Genomic DNA, 21975 nt, shown 5'->3' with positions numbered 1-21975 from the left:
TACATTCAGATTCCATAATTCTTTCTCTGTATGTGCATAGCATTTTCCATTGTGAATCTCAGAATTGTCTTGGATCATTGTATTGCTGAGGAGAGCTAAGTAAATCATAATTGATCATTGCATAATGTGTTACTCTATATAATGTTCTCCTGTTTCTGCTCAATTCACTCATATCAGTTCATATAAGTCTTTTCAGGTTTTTCTGAAATCCTCCTGCTCATTATTTATTATAGTAAAACAATATTCCACCACATTCATATAACTTAATTTGTTCAGCCATCCCCCAATTGATGGACAATCCCTTGATTTCCAATTCTTTGCCATCACAAAAAGAGATACTATAAATATTTTTGTACATATGGGTCCTTTTCCCTTTTTTATGATCTCTTTGAAATATTGCTGGATTAAAGAGTATGCAACGTTTAATTACACTTTGGGTCTTTCCAAATTTTTGAGTCAGTAAATCTTTATTCATTGTCTGCTACAAGCAAAATGTGGACTTGGCATGGTGGGAGATTAAAAAAAAAGCAAACAAGATAGAGTTCCTGCCCTCAAGGAGCTTTCAGCATAGTAGAGGACATAAGCTCTGACTTCCATGGAAAATAGAACATAATGAGTAGTACAAGATAGAGTGGCTCTGCAGGCAGAGGTGGAGCAGTTTGGAGGAGGGGAGGTTTCCTGAAGGTGGGGTTATGTTAGCTGGATCTTAAAAAGTGAGAAGGGGTGAGATTTAGACAGACTGAACTGGAAAGAAAGACATCCTAGGGCAAGGAGTCAGACTGTGCAATTCCATCCTGGAAAAACAGCAAAATATTGAGAGCATTTGATGGATGATAAATGATCCAATGGGGATGTAGTGTCAACTCTTTGTGAAATAAATGCAAATGAGGAAGGGGCATTGGCTTAGAATCTGAGGTGTCAAACTCAAGCTTCTTGGCTTAAAAGCACAACAAAACATTCAAGTGGTCCTGGATCCTGCATAAAATGTCATTGAGAATATCTAATAAAATAAATAAAGATATAATACAACATGGGTAATGTTCATTTGTAGTTTCCTAAATCAATGTGTGTGCTGCAAACATCCATTTCTGATTGAGTTGACATCTCTGGCTTAAATTGTCCCTAAGGATTAGTTGTTGCACTGACATTCTGTGATCTTCTGAGAACTTTTTCCAGAAGTTCTGGCTATACAGAAAGTTATTTGAGGATAAGTGGTTGAACAAGGTCTTTAATGGGTGCTAACCAAGCATCTTTTCTGGGGAAAGGACTTCTGTAAAGGATGAAATATGGCAGCAGTATAATGGACATTTCTCTAGCAACAACCCTCTGAGGTACAGAATCTATATATTATCATCGTCATTTCATTGATGAGGAAAAGGAGGTTTGGCAAAGGTTCAGTGACTTGCTTGAGGTCACACAGCTGGTAAATTACAGAATCAGGACTTAATCCTGAATCTGTTGGCCCCAGGTCCCAAAGGCAGCAAGCTTGGTTAAAAGAAATGGTTGAGATCATTAAGACACAGGTCTGAGAATAACTGGGATTTATCAACTAGACATGTTTTGTTCATTTCTTAGACATATGGGCTGAGGCTCTTGAAGCATGAGAACAGGCTACAAAGGGAAACTGTAGGATGTCTTTCCTTGAAGTTTTAAGAGACTATTATAGTCACAATTCTGTTTGCTATCAGATCTGGAATTATATCAGGCATACTTAATTTGAACAGAAGGAAAACTTCTTGACCCTGTGGCCATGTCTGTATGATCACATCATCAGAGAACCTAGCAGGTAAGCTGTTTCCATGCATCTTTACAGACAAAATATATATTATCCTTTGATGTCAAAGAATTGATTGAGTCACACATACCTTAAAAAAACCTTGGGGTATACTTTAACATTACCAGAACCACTAGTTATGCTTTCTGTGGAATAGTAGAGACAAAGTTGGAAATAGGTTCAAGGGGACAGGGTCAGAAACTTGGATTTTGTCCAGGCAGGATCATGTGGAGCTGTCCAAACAGGACATGGAGGAATCTCTGAAGATTTTTGAGGAGGAAATTGACATGATGATTATGCTTTAGTAAGATGCAGAGTTTTCACAAAGTTTCAGGACTGGATAATATTTGAAAGGCCTTCAAAAGGAGTATGAATCCTCCATAAGATTTCTAACAAGTGAGCATCTGGCCTCTATGTGAAGACCCCTTGTGGGAATCCACCATCTCTTTGTTCAGCTTCTGCAACTTGTTAGAGTAAATGTTTTCCTTCTGTGGGGCTGTATTCTATCTCTTGCAACATTTTCCAGACCCTCCTAAATCTGTCCTCCCAAATATGAAAAACATTGCAGCTTTCCTTGCACACCAACCCTTTTACTCTTTGGTCCCCAGGCTAACTATCCACATTTCTCCAACATTCCTACAGTATCAGGGTCTCCAATTCCTATCACCTTCCCAGTTGATCTCCTTGGAATGTGAAAGCACATAGGGACTCTTAATGGATAGAGAAGATGGGACTGGATTCAGGAAGATCAAAACTCAAATTTGACTTCAGATACTTTCCAGCTCTGCAACCCTGGCCAAGTCATTTAACCTCTGTTTGCCTCAGTTTTCACAATTATAAAATGGGAATAATAACTGCATCTACCTTTCAGGGTTAGTTTAAAGATAAAATAATATTTGTAAAAAAGTGGTGTATAAATGCTTGCTCTCTACTCTTCCTTTTCCAAGTGTCCTTCCTAAAATGTTGTGCCCCAAACAGCATAATGGCCAGATAGTACAAACAGGGCAGATTATGGTGGGTTTATCACTTCCTGTGCTCCCTCTGTCTTTATTGAGGTAACTTAAGACTTTTAGGTTTGTTTTTCCTTTTTCTCATCATATTGGTTGTCTCACTGATGTTTCAGATTGAAATCACAGTCAAGTAAAACTTGCATTATCTTTCCTCAGAAGCTATTGTCTGACATGTCTCCCCTAGGTTATGACTTTATATAGACTTTATGGTGTTTTATAGTGTTTATGGTGTTGACCCATCTTTTTAGTCTTTTGATAGGTATGTGAATTCTGACCCTTTCATTCAAAATACTCATAATCCCTATTCACTGTCAAATGTTGAAATATCATAGTCTGAGAGCATGTTACAAAACACAGCAACAGCAGTAACAAAAAATCTCTTTTACAGTTTCTCTAGAAATAGTTTTCTGGTCCCAAAACTCCTCCAGACTTCTTAAGTCAAGAATAAAAGGCTTTATCTTAGGGAAATGGATTAAGGATAGTAGCCAAACTTAGAACAAAAATACTTCCTGACTGGTCAAGATCATTACCTTTTCTACACCCTATAGTGATGGGGTTATTGACCGATCTAAGGTCATTCTCTTCTTTCATCATTCCCTGAAGCAATGATGTCATTACCCATCTTTTTCAGTTCGGAAAGGACTGCCAATATTGATTACAGGGAAAAGACCATTTATATCCTTAGGGGAAGTATTCAAAGAAGGAACTGAGTAGTGACTGTTATATAGAAATGTTAACTCCCAACTGTACTTTAGTATAGCATCTTTTATTAACACTATATTTTAAATTATATATTATTATTATTATTATTATTATTGATATAAAATAGTAAAGTATTTTAACATAACATCTTTTCCTTTTTCAAGATTCCTGTAAATGTTACCTAAAATCATCTTGGGGAAAAAAGGATGTCCAAGGTCATAGGGAGAGAGAGAGAGAGAGGGAGGGAGGGAGGGAGAGAGAGAGAGAGAGAGAGAGAGAGAGAGAGATAGTGAGTCTGTGTGTGTGTGTGTGTGTGTGTGTGTGTGTGTGTGTGCGCGTGCATGGATATTCCAATTTGGATATTCGGATATTCTCTCTAGAGGCTATAAATGCTTGTATTTAGTAGAATGTTAAAATAAAGATTATTTGAGTTTGGCAGACTTGTGCTTGAAACTCAGAGCATAGTACAATCTCAACAATTTTTTCTTAGTCTGTTTAAGAATGTCATTTATACCATGGTGGAAGTCCTTCATAAAAATTCTGAGTACTGCTGGGCTAAGATGGAACCTTGGTTGACAATGATCTATTCATGACTACTTTTTACTCTTTTGTGAGTCAGTCAGTTCAGTATCAATCAAACTGGATATTCATCAAGTTCACATTTTTATCACATCCACATGGATACTATGAGAGACTTTCTCATATGCCTTGCTGAAACTCAGATAGTTATTTCATATCTATGTACTTTCACTGCTTTATCAATGGACTTTGAACAACCTATTAGAGATGGCAAGGTCTATAGGCAGAGAGACTCATAAAGTTGTTAAAGTGGTTTAGGCTTGAAATACGGCTTAAACTAGGATACACATATTAACAATGAACTGAATGGGTCTAATGTGAGTGACAGTTCAAAAAAAGCATTAATATTTCTTGATGATGGATTGGCAATATGACAGAAAGTACAAGATCTGTGCCATGGAGTCATGATGGATGTATGCCAGTCTACTGTCTGGCACACAGTAAGTACTTTATAGATGCTGTATGATTAACTGATGAAGTGATGGGCATGATGGACATTATTAACCCCTACCCATTTACAGGGTATTTAGTTTGTTAAGAACTACCTGCTCAGTACTCCTTGGCAAATAGACAGCTGATACACTTTTACTTGCTTTGTTGTGTATGTGTATTTATATGTGTGCATGCACATTGCCTCTGATTTTACCTAGAACTATAAGTCTCAAGAAAAAATGGTCCCCACTGTTTCAGACTGACCAGACCAAGGATGTGGTTTCTATTTATGAATAGGGCAGAACCCACTTGGTTCAAATCTGTAGTCCACAATGGGTCGTGTTGTTAGACTGAGGTGAGACCTTTTTCTTTATGAATGGGGCAGCACCTACCCCTTGAATAAAAACTGATTGTTTCTTTGTAAAGGAAGTGAAGGAGGAGGATATTTCTGCTTCCAAGATCTGATTAAGCTTGCAATGTAGTAGATAAAAAATGACTTCTTATTTCTCTGAGCAAATCTCAGGATTGGGCAAAATGGAAAATGACTATTATAATATTTCTTAACTCAAAGTTTTGTTGATCTAGGGAGCAGAAGTCTCATTTTCTTTCATTTTAGGAGACTGAGCAGCGAGTTTCAATTTGGGTCTTTTTGTGCTTTCTGATGCCTGTATTCAGAACTGTAACTTGGGAAGGGAGCTCAAGATTTTGCCCCAGTACACCAAAATTTAAAGGGCACAAAAAATTAAAAACTGAGCTTACCACTTACCGAGAGTTATTAGTTAAAGAAGGGGGCTACTCGGCAGAATACGTACATTGTTAATATCATCCATCTGTAAGCCCCTTTAGTAATAAAATCCTCCTACCACTCATTTGAATTTATCTTAATTACTTCTTGTATTATTTTCATGTCACGAATTAATGGTTTGGAAGTATGTCTTTGTGCTGCTGGCCTGGCGTGCCAGTGTCCATAGTTACACTGCTGCCAGAAAGGCAGATCCCACTGGGCATACAACAGGTATTGATTGGTAATCTGTTTCCATGCCCTTTTCAGGAATACTTGTGTGTCTCATATCTTGGCAGTTACTGGCAAGAATTTTTTTGGCAAGGCAAATGGGGTTAAGTGGCTTGCCCAAGGCCACACAACTAGGTAATTATTAAGTGTCTGATACTGGATTTGAACCCAGGTACTACTGACTCCAGGGCCAGTGCTTTATCCACTGTGCCACCTAGCCGCCCGCTGGCAAGAATTTTATTTTCATTTCATAGGCATCATTTTTGATAGATTTGTGTGTTTGTATGGATCTAGGAATTTCCCCTGATAGTCCATGTGCTGAATGGTCTCCATTAAATTTCTCTCTGTCCCTCTCTCCCCCCACCTCTGTCTCTGTCTGTCTTTCTCTCTTCTCACCTCCTCAGATATCTGCACAGTAGCTCAAAATGTCTATAGGACCAAACTTTTTTTTTCTTTAAGAAGAAAGTGTTCCTGCTTGTTTATAGGCAGAGGGAAATGAGATAGTAGAGAGGACGTTATTGAAGATACTGGAAAGAGGGGAGGGAGCAAGGATGGAAGGAATATGCCCCTGGAAGAAGGTATGATATCCAGGGAACCAGACAGAGAAGAGGGAGCAATCATATTTAATATTTTAAAACTGAGGAGCAGTTGTCAAAGATGTGAATAAAGACAGAAATATGTTGAGGTGAGAAAACTGGTAAATAATGGAATTCATGTCAGATTGGCTTAAGGCAGTTCCTTTCCAAGGAGAGGTAGTTGACTGCTGAGAGATCAGAAGGGAGTAATGTCAGTGGAGATTTGAGTCTCATAAGATCATGGTTCTAGTTCTGGGAAGGATTTTGTCCAATGAAGATATTATTAAATATCCTCATTTAATAGGTGAGCAAACTTAGACTAGGGAAGTTGTGTCTTTTCTAAGATCACTTTGGTAGTAAGCATTTCAGGTGGGTTTGAAACCCAGAACTTCGAATTCTGTAACTATTGCTGTTTTACCTATTGTGCCACAAGGAGAATGAAGAATTTTTGGAACAGATATGGAAAGTGTCCTGGAGAATCCCTAATCATCCAGAAAAATGATTGCTCCAAGTTGACAATAGCCTTGCAAGTCAGATAATATATGTTTGGAGTAGAACAGGTCAGCAAACTTCAGTATGTTTCTCTGGCAGTTATCAGGTAGCAACTATCAGATATTTTCAGTTGAGTGAGTGGATTTGAGAAATTTCCTGGTCATAGGCCCCTTTGAGAATCCTCAAATCATATTCCCTTTCAGCCATCATTTGGTAGAATCACTTCTCTTTTTCCCCCTTTTTTAATTTTAATTTTTTTTACTTTTACAATTTTTACAAGCAACAATCTTGCTTCCCTCTCCCCCTCCACAGAAGACAGTCTGATAGTCTTTACATTGTTTCCATGGTATATGTTGATCAAAATTGAATGTGTTGAGAGAAAAATCATATCCTTAAGGAAAAAATAAAATATAAGAGAAGGTAAACTTAAATAATACATAAGGTAACTTTTTCTTTAAATTAAAGGTAATTGTCTTTGGTCTTTTTTCAAACTCCACAGTTCTTTCCCTGGATACAGGTGGTATTCTCCATCCCAGATTCCCTGAAATTGTTGCTGATTATTGCACTGATGAACTGAGCAAGTCCATTAAGGTTGATCTCAACACCACGGTGCCTTTATGATGTATGATGTTCTTTTGGCTCTGTTCATGTCACTCAGCATCAGTTCATGCAAATCGTTCCTGGCTTCCCTGAATTCCCACCCCTCCCGATTTATTAGCACAATAGTGCAGAATCACTTCTTTGATGTGAAAATGCTATTTCTTCATATGTAAAGTACTTGAGTTTCCCAATCACTACCATCTCCTTGCTCCATAATCCTCAGGAGGGAAGCAGAACAGACAGATTATCCCCATTTGCCTGCTAAGACAAGAGAGATTCACTGATTGTCTAGAGGGAAGCCAAACATCTTTTTAGCAGCTAGGCTTGGACATGAGGTTGTCTAATATCCTGTGTACTTCCTTTCTAAAACCATCTTTGGACTGTGCACTAGAGTCTTATATGGGTACCCTACAGCAAACTCCATGAAAATTAAAATTTGTTTCTTCTCAATTATCAACAGCTTCTTTTTAAATGACATTTTCCAGGATTAACTACTTCAACTGGAAAAAAAAGAGCAACTTTTCACTTAACATTTCAACCCAGGATAGCCAAAAGGCAATTTGAGGTCCACTGGCCTCATGTTAATTAGACTACATGTTTATTTCTCTGGTTCTCAAAAGGATGGTATAGCAGCCCTCTAATGGGCATTTAAAGAATAGGTAATAGGGCCTTCATTACTTATCCAGAAATCAAAACTGACCTAATTTTCACCCAGTTTTATGGGCCTGCACATTTCTCCCCTGCATAAATCCCAAGGCAGAGCTTTTGAGAATCAAGTCAGTTACCCATTTTCGAGTAAAATCTTGCTCCCAGTTTCATATCCTACAGGAAGGAAACCATAGTGAAATCTGCTCCTTGAATTGAATCCATCTGCAATTCTGCTTGAAGTATGTTTTTGTCCTACTACTGAACAGAATCCAATATTTCTGATGGTTGGGGTTTTCTGACTCTTTTATAGGGGGGAAAAAACCTTTTAGGTGTACTTTGGAGTACACTGGCAAATTATTATGTAGGTTACTTTGTTCTAAGCCCCACTAGGCAATTACTTTCTACAATCACCACGTAGCTCCCTTGAGAAAAGATCAAGAGTCCAGGTTGCTCACAGAGGCAAACTATGCTGCTTGGCCCAGGGTGCCTGGTGGGTTCCCATTAACCTGAGCCATTCATGACCTCTTGGCTATGTTTTCAGGAAATGAAGGAATCTCTCTGTTTTAGTTTTGGAAGATCCTATGGGAGCTTCAAAACAACCTCTTATTTGCATTCTCATAGAATCATAGATGAAGTATGATAAGGTATCCTTGAAATCATCTAATAATGTAACTTCTTCATTTTATAGAGGAGGAAGTTTCTCAAAGAAAGTCTTAGTGATTTGCCAAGGTAAAAAGGGTAGTAAGCATCAGGGACAGGAATTGGACAAAGCCTTTTTAAAGATCTACTAGAATTTACAGTTTGCTGGAGTTGATTCCAGAATGAAACATCATCACCAGGTAATGAACAGTGATTAAGGACCTTACTGAAGGGAAGTAGCATTGGGGTTTAAAGTATGGATCATGTGTGATTGTGACATCATTAGGGGCTTAAGGCTTCCTACAGAGCTGTTGCCCTAATTATGGAAAATAAGGGATGGGAGAGGGTGTCACTCACTAAATGTTTAGACCCCCTCTTACATCCCAGAAGGGTACCTATAGGAATGCTAGGAACCTAAGTTGAGCTCATTGCTTTTGCAGCCCCAGAAAAAAATGTCATTAGAAAATGGTATTGCCACTCTCTTCAACATCTACAAATGTATGTGTTCCGAAGCACAAACATTTTTTGTTTTTGTTTTCCATGGAGATAAGGCACACATGTCGGTGATGTGGGGAGCATAAATTCAAATATGTTTATATATTGTGGAAGATTTCTTCTCTGTCTCTTTCTCTGTGTACCTTCTCTGTCTCTCTCTCTGTCTCTCTCTCTGTCTCTCTCTCTCTCTCTCTCTCTCTCTCTCTGTCTCTTTCTGTGTCTCTGACTCTGTCTCTCTATTTCTGTTTCTCTGTGTGTGTGTCTCTCTGTCTCTCCCTTTCCTCCATCTCTCTCCCTGTCCCTTTCTTTCTCTTTTATTCTCAATGCCCCCCACTCCCAACTGTTTCCTGTCAAAGCAGAGCAGCGATGGCTTATATAAGTACCACTATAAAGCTCTGTAGCCTGGTCCCTGGCTTAACAATCTGCAAACTTCTCCCACCCCTTCCCTTGGATGATATTGCCTACAGGTGCATCCAGGACTAATCAACTCCCAGGGCTGCCCCCCCCCCCACAACCCTCAGCTGCACCGACCTGCTCTCAGCATCCCCAGCTGTGAGGCTGCTGACAGGGGCGATGTTATGTGGAATATGCCTGTATTTCCTTGTGTTCAGCAAATTTCACTGCCTAATTATTTATGTGGTAGATCAGTTCTTTGTAGCCACCGGCAGTTATTCCAGCAAAGGATGATCTGTTGTATTTGAGTAAACGACCCTCGTCAGGCCTTTCAGCAACGTGTGATGTGACCTCTCCCACGTTAGGACAAATATACTTCATGCTTGGCTCATCATGGTCATCTTCCCTTGGTCCATTCTATGAAACGATAATTGCAAATTCCGGAGGTCATGGCCATACAGTTGTACCCTGACAAGAAATGCAAACTTGAAAATCTCTGAGTTATGGTATTTTCCTTTCCCTCCTAGACCCTTTAACACATGGTGCATCCCTTTTGTTTCTCTGCTGATTTTTCAACAATGTCTTTTTCCTCTGCACATTGGAATGAATGGTAAAATGACAAGCAGAGTGAGAAGTGTATTAAAAATTTCCTTCATTCTCTCATCTGATCAAGGCCAGCCTTAGAGACAATGACAATTTCTCCTCTTTCTGACTTCTACAAGATTTGTGCAAGCTTCTCTGGTTGCTATTAGGAAATGCAGATGAAAACGTGGACATTATTTGATACTGCATCCTTGCCCATTAAAAAAGAATGACACAATGTAATTGGGTAAAAAGTCAATGTCTTGGTATCTGGGAGTAATTTTTCAGTAAAGGGGAACATTAACTATTAAACTATTAAGCAATATACTGTAGCCATTTTCAACATATTATGTATACATATTTTCATAATAGGTTTATTTTATGGGAGGGAGTGTCTGCATTTATGTATCCTGTGGAGAGTAGCAATTAGTGGCTCATCTTCTCTGTCTGAGGCTGCAGATGGGGTTGGTGCAGGGATCTAGGGCATCAGTATTCACTAAGAGGACTTGCCTTTAAGCAGGCCCACAGACTCAGCTCTCACAGCTTGCATGAATCTCTTCCCAATTCAACTGTGACTTTAATAGAATTAGGAATGATATACCCATGGTATCTTTGAACAGAGCTATAGCTAGGATTTTTAATGCCTAGGGTAAATTCAGTTGGGACCTTGCTGCACAGTCTGTCTGGTCTGAGGGCAGTCATGGTAGAAGAGGAAACAGCCAATCTGACCCCTTGGGAGTTCGTGTTGAATACTCTACTTGAATCTGAATCTCCTGGAAGAGATTGGTGAATGGAGTGAATAAAGAGAGGAGGGAAGAGAAGGAGCAGGGCAAGGGCTATGGCAACAGAGGAAGGTGGGACTTAGGAGAATGATGTCATGACAAGGGGTACCTGAGTATGGTGGCCCTGAGTCAGGGGAAAGAGTGGGAAGGCCACAAAGGTATTGCTGATTCATAGCCCAGCCCATATCCGGAAGAAAAAGTAACAATCCCCTCTTGACCCATGTTGGCTCCCTTGGGGTACATCCTTGCCCTGGTTACATTTCTGACAGTAAATACAACAAAAAAAATCTCCAGTTTAAAAAGTCTGCTGCTCAACTGTTGGATATAATGAATAGACTTTCTTTCAATATGTTTCTCCAATCATCTCTTTTTCCAAGAGGACTCTCTAAATCATGATGATTTTTGTAGGACAACTGAAGTCATAGAAATTAGTGAAAATTAGTGTGGGACCATTTTAACTATGGCAACTAATATGGTAAAAAAAACTGCAGGAAGGTGGTTGATGAAGACATATTAAGCTATTCTAGACCAGAGATGGCAAACATCCACTTGGCCAGCTTGTGGTCCATAACCCTGGAGAGTATGCCCTGAACCAGATTAAAATGTTTAACATGGGACCAAATACATAGCAAATATTTAACAAAGTAAATAAAATACAGTACAACAAGATAATGCTAATATGTGGTTTTCTAAGTCCTTAAAGAAGCCTAATATATGGTTTAATAGCCCTATTTTTATTTTAGTTTGACATCATTGATCTAGACTACTTCTTTAATGTGTTCCTCCCCCTCCTCCACCTCCTAGGAGCCCTCCAAAAGATCATCCACCATGGTATATAGTGGGTGCTAAACTGGAAATGATTTTTTTCTTCCTGGCTTTCAAAATTCCAGCTAACCCCTACTCTGCCTAACCAACTCCACATCTCCTGTTCCGTAATTAATGCATTGTTTGATCCTATTTAGCCTTTGGTATTGAACTCGCCGGCAGCCATGCACCATTAAACTTTATGACTCTATAATGATAGAACAGCTCCTCAAATCCTAAGTGACCTCCAAGTAGTGAAAAGATTTGTTTAGATTCTTCCCCATTAAAGGATAAATAATAAGGTCCTCTTCAAGGGGAATTTATTTGGGCAAATAAGATGTGTTCACTGAAAACGATCAAACGCTTTGTCCATTTCTGCATTATCAAATAGAAGAAATGAGAGCTAACCATCTTACAAGAACCTGACAAAATAAACAGATGATTAATTAGAGCATGCATTGCTTTGGTCATGATATTTTAATTGGATTTGTCTTTTCAAAGTTTAGATCCCTGGAATTTAATGTTTTCAGCCTTGTGTCATTTGATGCTGACATTATTCGCATATATAAATATAAATGGTTCCCAATGCTTTACCTTCCCATACAAGGACAGAGACTTTATTATTTATTTTTAAATGAATTAGGTCATTAGTGTGCTCTCTGGTGGATAAAAGAGCAAAGAGAATGGTGCATACTTTACATAAGAGATATGTACTTATAAAGTTGCAAATAATCCATAATATTACAGATCAAGATGTATCGGAAATGCAGCAAGGAGAGTTCATTGTTTAAGGGCTCTCTGAAATGAATCTGCTAGCTATGCAAATAGTAAGCCCACAATTGCTAGTTTTGGAAATCTAGATTTTGTATGTTTCTTAAAGTGTGGTGCACCCATATAATCAACTAAAGCAATTATTTAAAATGGATCAAATGGAATAGGTGAGTCTGAGCTTCATGGATAAATTAATCCCTTTGGAATGATAAGGATTTTTTTTTTCCTTTCTCCCCACATAGAGAGGAGGCCTTAAGAACTATAAATGTAACCTTTCTGTTTAACTGCAAGGTGATGACTTATCCATGGTTGAGACTATGAATACCTAAGTTAGCCATGATGAAATGAGAGTAGAAAACACATCCATGCTTCCCCAAAATGCTTTCCTGGCCAGGAAGATCTAGGGAGAAGAAACACTTAACTTGGGCAAGATTTCCATACCTACACATACTAGCTTTGTGAACTTGAATTGGTCAACTCAGTCACTCTTGGCTTCAGTTATCTCATCTGTGGAAATGGGGAACCCAGAATCTCTGAGATGAAAGGAAATTAAGGACAATGGTCATCTAGTCCCACTCAAGTCTGAAAAAGTATCTTGACTCCCAAATGTCCAATAAAGTGATCAACCTAGAAATTCTCCAAGGAATGGAAACTTCCTCTCTAGGCCACCAAGTAGGAAAGTCTCCCTTAAATCAAATCTAAATCAATCTCTCTGAAACTTCTCCCTAGTTTTACTTTTTGGGGCCTAGATGACAACTGTTCAAATACTTGAAGATAATAGCAATGGGTCTCTCCTCAGTTTTTTCCAGGCTAATCTTCCTTCAGTTTTCCAAGTGGTTCTAATAGCAAATGGACTCAGGGTCCTTTGCCAACCTCAGTGTACTCTTCCTGGATATTCTCCAGATTGTCTATGTCTTGTCTACTGGATGACTTCCAGGGTCCCTTCCAGGTCACATTGAATTCTCCCCTATTTATTTTTTCAAAGGGAGTTCGTGTGCTCTGAATGAGGCACAGCATGGGAAGGAGTTTTATACCTCCTGATAGAAGGGGTTCTTCAGGTAGTGGGATGACTTCAGCTTAGGAATGTGCTAAAAGTAGCACTGTCCCCCCTCAAAAGAATTTGTTTTCATTTTGCTCTTTAGACAATTTTAACCCTCCCAACTTCTCCTTTTCCTCAGAAAGAAAGTGAATTTTGAACTCTTCATAGTTGATAAACTCTTGCCGGCAATAGAGCAAAGGTCAAAGGTCACTCACATCAACACTCACTTCAGGAAAGCAGTCTCTGTGTGTAGCACAGGACGTTGATCTCCAAATTTTGCTGCCACTGCAGTATAAAGAAAAACGTAGTGAGACAGCGCCAGGGAACATTCAGCAAGTCCTTTTTATAGATACTATTTTACGAGAACTGCCTCTTGTGTGGCGGTAAAATGGGAATTAGTAGAAGTTGGAAATAAACCTAATGAAGCTGAAAACCATTTATATATTTAGTTACTCCAGGATGCCTTTCTGCACAGTTTCCTACTGCATGCGTATTTATTGAGGGATCATCGAAATACACTGTCACCCTGCTGAAACACTGATCTTGTCTTACTCCATGCTTGGTTGTCCAAAGCCTCAGAAATGATCTCATTATTCTTCATCAAACAACTTTGGAACTAGGTGGGGTAAGCTGCTATTCTTTCCTACTTAGAAAAATGGTATATATTTCCCATGGTATCAAAGCAAGTGAGTGGGCCAGAGACACATCAAAGAGAGAAAATAATGATTCAAAAGTAGTGATTTGATACTTGAGGATGAATGATTTCATCGGTATCAATGCTCCTGCTGGCGACATGACAACTCCTCAGTGGTTTAGCCGATGATCTTTGTAATTATAATTATTATTGTTCTTATCTCGCTAGTATCACCACTGCCAATTACCTTACTAAAAGTCCTCCCCCAATGTCGTAGTATGTCATTGAGGTAATTTAATTTCTTCTTGGCATTTCCAAAAGAGACCAGGCTTTGTCAGGTCCTAGCAGATGGAGAAGCTTTGAGGGTGGACCTTGTGATGGAGTGCATGTATGTTGTCTACTTCTAGACTTATGATGTTTGGAAAGCTTCATCCCCTGTTTAGCCATGGGATGAGGAGATTAGTGTTTGCAGCAACTGTTGCAAGGCCATTTTCCAAAGAGCTGCAATCTGTGTCAGTGCAGTGACCTTCAAGGAAAGAAAAAATCCTCGAAGTAGTCAAGTGTCTGCTACAAAGCACCTTGTATAAATGATCTCATTTGGTACCCATGCCAATTCTATGTGGCAGGCATATAAATATTATTATTCCTACTTTACAGAGGGGAAAACTGAGACTCAGTGAGTTTAAAAACCTATTCTGTGATTCATATCCAGGTCATCTGCCTCTGTTTTATAACACTGCTATAAAGGATACCCCTGTGTTCTGATCCTTTGCTACTTTAGCTACTGTTTGATTCTGTTTACTCCATGGTTGCTTTGGGAATACTTTTGCTTCCCCTACCCTGGACTTATGGGAACTGTGTTGCTAGGGAACTAGGAAAGCCATCCAGATTTACAGTTTATATGCTTTGCTGGGACACTATTTGAGGCATAAACAAAAATGCAACAGGGTCCTTAGCTCTTAGAATTTCAGAACAGGAACCAATCTTGGGAAGCTTCCAGATCAGTCCCTTTTAAATTGCAAAGAGGGAAACTGAAACCCAGAAAGATTAAGGGAATGACCTAATATCATTTGGTTTATTAATGACAAGTTATAAATCGATGAATTTTGTCAAACAATCAGTTGGCTTATAGAAAGAAATAGTGGGGGCGGCTAGGTGGCGTAGTGGATAAAGCACCGGCCTTGGAGTCAGGAGTACCTGGGTTCAAATCCTGGCTCAGACACTTAATAATTACCTAGCTGTGTGGCCTTGGGCAAGCCACTTAACCCCATTTGCCTTGCAATAAAACCTTAAAAAAACTAATGGCTAAGTATACTTGCTTTCTTTTTTCTCTTGTCTTTTTTTTTCTCTTTTTAACTTGCTTTGAAAATTTGCTGACCCATTCTGTCTTACTGATTGAAACTAACCCCAGCCTTCCCTGGACTTTTAATCTTGAATTTTCTTGCTTTTAATTTTCTCAATCATTTCACAGACCACTTATTTTTTTTCTTGGACAGGTCTACCTTTATTCTGGTAATTAGTTTACTCCTCAAACATTTACCAGCTTATCCAATGATGACTGCACATAATTAAGTTCCTGCAAGTTTGTACTTTTAATGACTAAGTCACCCACATAATTATGGAGTTTACCAACACAAATGCAAAATTCAAGTGTACCATAGCACGTCAGATCTAGGGAAGAACTTCAATACCATCTATAGCAATGTCCTCATTTTAGAAAGGAAGCACACTGAAGCCCAGACAGGTTCTATGCCTTTTCCAAGGTCATCTCATTCCAGAGTCAGGTTTTGAACCCAGGTCTGCTTTTTCTACTGGAAAACGGTTGCTTTCTTTTAATCTCGAGGGACTGATTGTTTTTTCTATTCTTCTCTAATATCTTAAGATGTAAATATGATGTCACTGGCCTACTATCAATAGTACCTGAACTTTGGAGTGGTTTTCTTTTCAGTGGTGCAGGGGGCATATCCTGAAAAATTTATCACATCTCCCATATGACAACAGAATAAAACCAGAGGGCATTTGACTATGGAAAATGCTCACTGTCTTCTAACACTTAGAGCAGATCAGATTGTTTTTGACAATGGCATCATTGATGAATTTCTTTTAATTGAGAGATTAATTATTTAGTATTGATTTTCTTAACATGTGGAACTACAAACTTCCCAGGTGTTTTGGACCTTGGGTTTGCTGAATGGCCCACATCTGTTTGTGTAGACCACCTTCCCAGACGTCATCTGGATAGTTCTTTGCTAACTCATAGAAGGTGACATTGCCTAACATTCATGGAGCATAGGGACCAAGAAGATTACTTGCTTTTTTATTGCCTTAATATTATCATGGAGAATCTGAATGCTTGGCTGCTTTGAGGTTTGAGGTTTTTTCCTTTCTTTTTTCTTCCCTTACTCAATTTAAAGCTTTCAACAAAGACAAAACTTTGAACTGTGTTAACTGAACAGGAATGGTCCCTAACTGGAATGACAGCCACTTAGCACAAGCTTTCTTTCCCTTGGATGGTCAGTCTTAAAATGTAAACAAAGTTTGTTTTTTAAGATGGTCTCCACCAGTAGAGCTGAAAGGGATGCTTTCATAGAGACTGTTTCTTCCCTCCTCTAGAGCATCCAAGCCATTTCAATTCCATTCAGCAAACAATAGGCACCTGCTGTGTAGTCTAGGGTAAACTAGGTTCTGGTGATAAAATGGAAAGCCTGCCCTCAAAGACGCAAATATGTATTTAGGAACCTGCCTGGTTAGTATTCATTCATTCTTGGCATTACTATATATCTGACATATAATTATGTTCTAACTTGGTGGTATGATCAGTGGTAATGGGGGGAGGGCATACAGAATAATGCTTTCCCCCTTTCCCTAGCTTTTTCCAGAACCGTAGGTCTTAGACCATAGACACACACACACACACACACACAGGAAAAAAAAGGTCAGTAATATTTCGAGTTGACCAGACTGAAGGAGAAGCTTTCTATTTATGAACAAGGCAGAAACTCTTTGATTCAGAAATGTTGTCCACAGTAACAAAATTGTGGAGGTGTTGGAGCTCGTTATGAATAGAACAGGATACTTTTAATTCACAGCTGACTGTTTTCTTGGGGAAAAGGAGAGATCTTGTTGAGTGTAGAATACACAAGACACAAATTCTAGGCCCTTGGGACTGAAGGGAAGTACTGAAAAGCCAATGGAGGAGAATCATAGCTAGGATAGTGTCACATGCCTTTCCTGGAGATGCTTGGTGGAGCTTCTGCCTTTTCTTTTTGTTTTTGCAAGGCAATGGAGTTAAGTGATTTACCAAAGGTCATACAACTAGGAAATTATTAAGTGTCTGAGGTTGGATTTGAACTCAGGTCCTCCTGACTCCATGGCTGGTGTGCTATCCATTGCACTACCTAATTGCCCTTTCTACCTTCTCTTGATGTGCTTCCCTTTTCTTCTAATTGAGTAATATTATTATCTTTGCCTTTTTCAAAAACAGATACTGCTTGTCTATTCTGTTTTTCTCTAGTGGTTGCATGTGTTAGATTTTAAACTGAGGAGTACCTATCTTCAATTTTGATGTTCTATCCACTCCTGTAATGCTCTTTTCACTACTGTAATGCTTCTCAGGGAAGAAACCAGGGAAAGAAAACTGGTTTTGTAAAATGTAACTCTGAATTCTTTTACCACCTTTGATACTTACTATATGGCTACCTTTTACAAATCATTTAATACCCTTGGGCCTCACTTTTTTTCATTTTTGTAATGGGGGTGGGGGTTAAAATTCAGGTCTTCTGATGCTAAACCCTCTTTTCTTTCTACTCTATCATGTTGCCATTAAAAAAACATATCTGTGGCTCATTGTCACTTTTGAGATTCTTTGTTTTTTTAACAAGAGCCCTATTCATTTTATAAATGAGGAAACTGAGACTAAGAACATTCCAATGACTTGCCCATAATCTGCCCCATAGTGTTACCAATAAAAAAATCTTATGTTTTTGTATTTATTTTTCTCTCATTTTGTAAGCAGTCTCTGATGCTGATGATACACACCCTAACCTCACCTGCATTTATCAGGAGACCCCCATGTATCACATATTTGTCATAAAAGGAAATGGATGGCATGATTCACCCAACCAGGACTGTTGGGGCCAGTTCTCTCTAGTCTGCAGGACCTTGCTTGAAAAGTTAATCAGGCCTACCACTTGTTTATTGTGCATCAACAGCCAAATGCTATGTTGAAGCAGAACAAATGGGCCATTTAGGTGCCCATTGCTAAAGACAGCCATTTACATAAAGTGGAGTGGTCATCTTGCTTTATTTTCCTACAGTGCAAGTGATTGATGGACAACCTTTAAGCATAAAGCTTTTTCGCTAGTTTCCAAAAATCATGCCTTCTGAAATTATCCATTTACTATCAGAGTTACCTGAATTAGTTATGGTGTAACTGGAAGTGCAGGCTCCTTTTCTTCACCCTTGAATTATTATAGACAGCAGCCACAGTGTCTCCAGTATGTTCCAAGTCCTTGAGCAAAGGTATGCCATCAAGGATTTCAGTGTCAAACAGAAAACAACAAACAACCAAAAAAAAACCTCAAGAATAAAACAAAACTAAAAAAGACCCCTTTTCCTTAATTTGGTTTGACAGAATTCTAAGTGCTTGCCTATGGGATAGATAGGGAAGGATCAGGTAAAGGATTCTTGTAGGAGACTACTAAACTGAAGCACCTAAGCTTGAATTCACCAAGCATTTGTTACTTACCAAATCTTTGTCAGTGATGGGAGGCATTGCAGTAGATAAGATGCTGGACCTTGAGTCAGGAAGGCTCATCTTCCTGAGTTCAGATCTGGCCTCAGAGAGTTATTAGCCATGTGAGCCTGGACAAGTCACAAAAACCTGTTTCCCTCCTATTCCTTATCTGTAAAATGAAGTGGAGAAGGAAAACGAATCACTCCAGTCTCTTTGCCAAAATAACCCAAAATGGGTCATGAAGAGCCAGACACAATTGAAAAATGACTGAACAATAACAAATTGGTAGTTACTATGCTAAGTGCTAGGGGTACAAAAAAAAGGCAAAAAGCAGTCCTTGTGTTCAAGTAGCTCACAAACCATGTAGAAACAACACAAACACACACACACACACACACACACACACACACACACAGTAATTTGGAGATATTCCCAGAGAGAAAACATTAACAAGAAGGTTGGGGCATATAAAGATTTAATTTTTTTTATTTATTTAAGGCAATGGGGTTAAGTGACTTGCCCCGGGTCACACAGCTAGGCAATTATTAAGTGTCTGAGGTCAAATTTGAACTCAGGTCCTCCTGACCCAGGGCCAGTACTCTATCCACTGTACCACTTAGCTGCCTCTCATATAAAGACTTTTTTCAGAAAGTTGGATTATTAGTTTAAAAGCAAGTAAAACAAGAGATGAAGACCATGTCTCATGGGATAATTACTTCTTGGCTGCTGGAGACCAGAGAGTGTATTTGGTCTCCTTAGGCTGGCCTTAGCCTGCTCATATGAGATTGGCAGAAATGTCATTCTATCATTTGCTGATCTTCTAGGCTATTGTCTTCCTGCCATCCTGCTCCTTCAGTCTATCTTCCAGCCTGGCTTTCCTACAGAGATTACCATGGAAAAGCCATTCCTTTACTTTTCTTGATTGGTCTCCTTATTTGAGTTGCCTAACACCCTGTGAGGACTGGAAGCTGCAGCTGAATCTCTAGTGATGTTAATAACCCTCCTAAGCTCATTTGGCATTGATTAATAAACTTCCACCTGCTTATCCCTTCCCTGCTCCAGTGATTCTGAACTCATGACTATCATTAGATACAGAGCCCTCATTCCATCTCCCCATTGTCTGCTTCCTTTTTCTTATCCTCCTCAACTCAGTCTCCTCAGTTTCATACTCTGAAGCAGGGATGGGGAATCTGCTAAAGGCCAAAACTGAAAAATTAGCCTGCTATATTTAGTCTAACCTTTAATTAATTCACCTTTAACAAGCTCCTAGATTTATTGAATTTCGAGTCCCTCCTGCTGTTGCCTTGGCAGCACCAGACCAAATGATTTTGTGTGCCTGGAAGTTCCCTGACCCTGCAGTCCAAAGCTACCCACCCCTTCCATGGTACTCTCTGCAAAGCTTGATTCATATGTTTAAAAACTGTGCTTCCCTCTTCAGTATTTTCCTTTTAGACTCTTTTTATTTTGTGATTTTCACTGGGAGTTGTCTCCCTCTTGATAATACAGTTTTCCTGATTCCTCTTTCCAGGACTGATTGCACTTTCAGATGCAGGAGGTAGAATGGCCCTCTCTCCTCATTGATACTTCTGCTATTTTTTTTCTCTACCACCATCACTCAGTTTCCTCTCCTCCTTTGAGATTAATTCCAAGACCTATTGATTTTACCTTCATAATGTTTAACCATATTTCCCTTCTCTCCTCTGATGTCACCACCACACAGTTGCACAGCCTTATCACCCCATGCCTAGACTACTGCAATAGCTTGCTGATTAGTATCCTTGCCCTAAGTCTCTCCCTACTCAATTCCATCTACCACAGATCTGTCAAATTTATCTTCCTAAAATGCAAGCCTGACCAAGTCACTCCTCATTCAATAAACTGCAGTGTTTTCCTTTCACCTCCAGGACATAACATAAAATCTTCTGTTTGGTATTCAAAGTTCCTTAAAAACTCTCATTTTCATTTCTCCTTATACCACATTCCCCTATATACCCTGCCATCCAGTGACATTGACCTCTGTTGTTTTTTGTACAGGACCCTCCATTTCCTAACACCAAAACACAAGCCATTTTTATTGACTGTCTCCTTTGCCTGGAACACTCTCCCTCTTCACTGCTGCCTCCTGGCTTTCCTCAAGTATTATCTAAAATTTGACCATCAGGAAACCTTTCCTAATACTCCCCAATGCTAGTCTTTTCCTCTGTTGATTAGCTCCAGCTTACCCTGTTGAGATCTTGCTTGTACATATAGTTTGTATGTTGTCTCCTGTATTAGACTATGAGTTCCTTATGATAGAAACTCTTTTTGCCTTTCTTTTTATTCCAAGTGCTTAGCACAGCACACAGAATATGGTAGGTGATGGATAAATGTATATTGACTGACCAACAGTAGGGGAAAGAATCCAGGCCTGGAAGATAGTTGGTGAGAATGCTCAGAGTTCAGTGGGTGATAGAGTTTCTTATGTAAGGTTTAACAAGGAAGCCAATGTTCTGGATCACAGAGTCTGTGGAAGGAAGAAAGTATAAGAAGACAGGAAAAGTTGGAAGAAGTCAGGTTATGAAGAGATTTAAAAGCTAAACAAAGGATTTTATATTTGATCCTGTAAGTAACAAGAAACCACTGGAATTTATGGAATATCAGGGTGACATGATCAGACCTATACTTAAGTGAGATTACTTTGGTAGTTGAGTGAAGAATGCACTAGACTGGGGAGTGGTTTGAGGCAAGGACACCAACCAAAAGACTACTACAGTAGTCTAAGTGTGATTACTACTTCTCTGCACAAGTTGGTAATACAGTCATAGGATGGAAAGGTGTATATATATATATATATAAGAGACGTTGCAAAGGTAACAGGAAATGGACATTATGTTGATGTGAGAGCTGGGAGAGGTTGAGGAGTTGAGGATCTGAGCCTGCAAGCGCAATGGTGCCCTTGGCAATAATAAGGAAATTTGGATTGGGGGAAGGTTGAGGGGATAGATAGTGAGTTCTTTTTGGACATGTTAAGTGTAAGATGTCTATTGGACATCCAGGTTGAGATGTTTAATAGACAGTTGGGGATGTGAGAATGGAGGTCAGGAGAGAGCTTATGACTGGATAAAGAGATTTGAGAATCATAAGCACTGAGATAATTATTGAATCCATGGAAGGGCATGAGATCATCCAGTGAAGTAGCATAGAGGGAGAAGAGAAGAGAACCCAGGATAGGAACTTGGAGGGCATCTATTGAGTTAGCAGACTTTTTCTACAGGAAGAACTTGCTCAACGTACTAAG

Source organism: Macrotis lagotis, chromosome X (genome assembly GCF_037893015.1).
Source record: "Macrotis lagotis isolate mMagLag1 chromosome X, bilby.v1.9.chrom.fasta, whole genome shotgun sequence".
In the NCBI taxonomy this organism is placed as follows: Eukaryota; Metazoa; Chordata; class Mammalia; order Peramelemorphia; family Peramelidae; genus Macrotis; species Macrotis lagotis.
The sequence above is the reverse complement of the archived record's forward strand: the minus strand, read 5'-3'. Positions refer to the sequence as shown.